The sequence below is a fragment of the Ceratotherium simum genome, chromosome 22, assembly GCF_057802395.1.
Source record: "Ceratotherium simum simum isolate JZ-2026a chromosome 22, ASM5780239v1, whole genome shotgun sequence".
In the NCBI taxonomy this organism is placed as follows: domain Eukaryota; kingdom Metazoa; phylum Chordata; class Mammalia; order Perissodactyla; family Rhinocerotidae; genus Ceratotherium; species Ceratotherium simum.
In genome coordinates this window covers 31,850,381-31,854,321 of record NC_141921.1, presented here as the reverse complement: position 1 = coordinate 31,854,321, position 3,941 = coordinate 31,850,381, and positions in this window count along the sequence as shown.

Genomic DNA, 3,941 nt, shown 5'->3' with positions numbered 1-3,941 from the left:
TTCTGTGAATGCAAGTCGTTCTAATCGCTCTATTTCACAATCGGAGGAGGATTCGAGACTCAGTCTAGGAGGGGAGGGGCATTGTGTTTTAGCATACCTAAAATGCCATCAATTGTTCCATGTGAAAGAAAAAGAAAGAAAATACTGCTAAATAAACTAGAACTTGCCTGCATCCTGCTTTCAGACGTATATATTTATACATATGTAATTATAAATAATATATATTACATATTATATAAAAATATATTTATAGAAAATTAGTGAGAAAGGGTCATGAAAAACAGTAATATGGTCGAGGGGTTGTTGCCTGCAGGGTTAAGGGTCCTCACCCCAGAGGATCCAGCTCTGGGGTGGTCCCTCCTCAGCAGGCAGCCTCTCTGAATGCTCGGAGGACAAGTGCGCTTCTCAAATTACAGAGTTTTTTTTTTTTCTTTTTTGGAAAGGGGCAGACTCAGAGGGGATGGGGGGAAGGAGGAGCTGGGAGAGTGCTGTGGTTGGGACACAGCTAACTGGCTCTGCTGTTGACTGGCTGTGTAACTTTTGCACCTCTCTGAGCCTTGGTCCCGTGGCCGGTAAAATGGGAGAGCAGTAACAGACATGTTCCCTGAGGCACCATGTTTTGGCTTTAAGTGCGTCGTTCCATCCTCACAGCGACTGTACATGGTAAGTATTATGTCCATTTAAATGAAGAGGAACGTTCCGCAGGGTTTTCTGGGCTAGGGAGGACCAGAGGCAGGTGAAAAGCCCAGTCTGACTCAAAATTTGGGGAGTGGAGTCACCACCTGGTTATACACGTCCCCCCAACCCACTACCTGGTTATACACGTCCCCCCAACCCACTAGTTGAATAAAGTCGTGGGAAGAGCCCGGTATATAGATACCGAACGTGCTCAGCAAACGTTCACTATTATGATGGTGGTGGAGCCAGAGGCCGTCAAATCTGCTGAACAGCCATGGACTTGGAAGTCAGCAGACCCTTCAAACCCGGACTGGGAGACAGGAGGGGCTGCCGGGTCGTCTGCTGAGACCCACCCACTCTGCTCTTTCCTTCGGCTACAGAACGTGCCTGTGAGAAGGTAGATTCGCTGTAGCCCCCAACTTACAGATGGGAGCACCGAGGTCCGGGAAGGGGGAGAGACGTGACCTGAGTCGCCAAGGAAGAAGTGAGACTCAGACTGAACTTGGGCAGGGCCAAGGGGCAGCGTGGCGCGGCCCAGAGCGGCCGGCCTGATCTCCACCGGCCCTGCTGGAGCCCGCAGGTGGAGCTGGGGCCAGGACGATGATGGTCCCACAGGTGCCACCTCCCAGCCTGGCCGGATGCAACTCTGAGCGTCCATCTGCAAGGGGAAATGCCAGAGTCGGCCTCGGGCTCCCTCCTGGCCTCAGCATCCCCATCTGAACGATGGGAGTGCACTTCTACAGCCCCTCTAGGGGCAGGGCCGGCTCCCCATGGGACCCCTGATGAGTTTCACTGTGACCTCTGGCTGGATCCCACAGGCCTTTGGCGGCCTCCTCAGGTGGTACCGGCTCCGTTGTGTCCCTGCAGCTGTGGAATCCCCAGCTCCCACCCCACCCTGTGGCAGGTCCACCGGGAGAGGGCGCGCAGCTCAGGGGCTCGGGGAGCCTGGCACAGGGGAGAGGAGGCAGGCCCCATCAGTAGCCAGGGGAGTGGGTTCTGGTTTCCGCTCCCACCACTTCGTCTGGTCTTCCTACTGCCCTCCCTGCTCCTCACTTTTGTCGTCTATGAAACAGGGAAATGATCTGGTAGAGCCCTTTGGTCTACGACTAATAATTGCCCTAATTTATTGGACTCTCGCTGTGTGCTGCAGCTTTACCCCAATTGTCACTAACCCTCATCGTGCTTCGGCAGGGTAGAGATTTTATTCTCTCCACTTTACAGATGGGGAAATCGAGGCTCAGGGAATAAAGAGCTTCCCCCTTCTGGACCTCAGAACCTGAGGGCCCTTCCTTCAATGTGACTCCTTGGTCCGGGCTCCGTCTCTGCTCTGCTGGCTGTCACAGTGCCTTAGACCCTCCATCCCCAGCAGTGGGTGGGTGCAGAGCTACCTGCTGGGAGAGCCATCACATCAGAGGACTCTTCCACTGGAGGCGGGGTCGGGGGGTGAGAGGGAGCTGGGTAGCTTGGAGCCCAGGAGGGCTTCTGGGAAGGGTGTGCTCTTTCCCCAGCCCCAGGATGGCACTTTAGCTCTGGAGAGAGAAAGGGCTCCTTTGAGTGGCTGTTGCCTTTCGAATCCCCTGTGGTGGAGGAAAGATGGGAGGATTTCCAGATTCAAAACGCCTCCAAACAAACCTTAATCAGGTGGGAAGAGTAGGAGCCAGTCAGAAACCAATTTTTGGAATAGGATTGGAACCCCGGGATTAGAATCCTGAGCTCGCCTAATCCTTGCTGACAACAGCTAAGCTCTTCCAGCATGCCAGGCTCATGCCACACTGTATACTCATATACGACTCACAGTACTCTTATGGAGGGGGTACCCTTATCACTCCCGTTTTACAGGCGAGAAAGCTGAAGACAGAGAGGTTGAGTCAGTTGCCAGAGGTCACACAGCTGGGAGACTGTGGAGCTGGGATTCCAGTCAGGCCACCTGCCCCCAGAACCCGGGTTCCTGACCACCACACTCTGTTCTCAGGGACCAGAATCGGATGCTTGGAGTTACAGTCATGGAATAGAATCAGAATTCTGGCACGAGGACTGGAGGCAGGGTGCAGACTTTTATCATGTCAGACTCAGCAGGGCTCTGAGATATCGTATCCAAATCTGCCATTTATCAAATGGTGCAGCCGAGGCCCAGGGAGGGGAAGGGTCTCACTTGAGGTCACAGCCTAGGCCAGGGACAGAGTCTGGAACCCCTCCCGCCACCTCCCACTGACTCTGGCCCAGGGTGCCCTCCAACTCGCAGCAGGCCCTCCTGGCCTCACCGCCCAACCAGTGGCTCCAGGGCCCAGCCAGTCCCATTAGGGATTTTCCACCTCCCCAAAAAGGTCCTAATGACTGTCAGTCCTTGTGAAGCCTTAATTAATCTCAGAGGCCGATGGCTCGGAGGAGACTGGGGGCTTTGGCCTTACGCAGATGAAGATTACGGCTCCATTTCATGTGGTGGTGAAGGAACGCCTCAGACATTCCTGCCAGCAATAAAAGCCACATGGCTTTCCAGCGTCGCCCTTGGAAAAGAAAAAAAGCGCAGCTCTTTGCGGAAAGAAATCAGCTATGTGCTGTATGCATGGCATGAGATAAAAACGGGGCATAACGAGGAGGAGAACAGTCGGTCTTTTATGCTGCCTCCCATGGCCACCGAGAGTGGCAGGGCCAGCGGTCACGATCCCAGCTGCAGCCCTGGGAGAGGGGGTGGCCCTCGGCGCAGCGGTGGAAGCCACAGCGGAAGGGCCCCAGTCCCTTCACCTGAGCCGGGTTTGAGCTGCCCCAGGTGTCTCATAGGCGGGGCCAGCTTCCTGGGCCTGTGAGCCGCGCAGCCGCACAGGGCCTGCTCTCAGAAGGGTCCTGCGCTCGGCTTAGTGCTCTGTCCTCACTGTCTTGAAATTCTCAATACTTTTTGAGCAAGGGGCCTGCATTTTCATTTCACACTGGGCCCCCCAAATTATGTAACTGGTCCTGCCCCCAGGTCGCCCCAGCGGCCAGTTGCCACGTCTCCTGGCTGCTACCACGTGCCCAGGCCTGGGGAGTAGTGTTTTTTGAGAGCCTACTTCGCTTACAGTATCTGAGTTGAACTTCAGAATGACCTTGTGAATTGGGCAGATATGGAAACTGAGGCTCAGAGAGGCTTCTACATGGCAAGGAAGCCTAGATTTGGATCAGATCCCTCTGACTCCAAAGCAAGTGTCTGAACCACTCCACATTCTGTAGTATTTCACCCTCGCTATGCCCCGTGGGGGTGGTGATGCATATAGTCAAGATTTTTTATT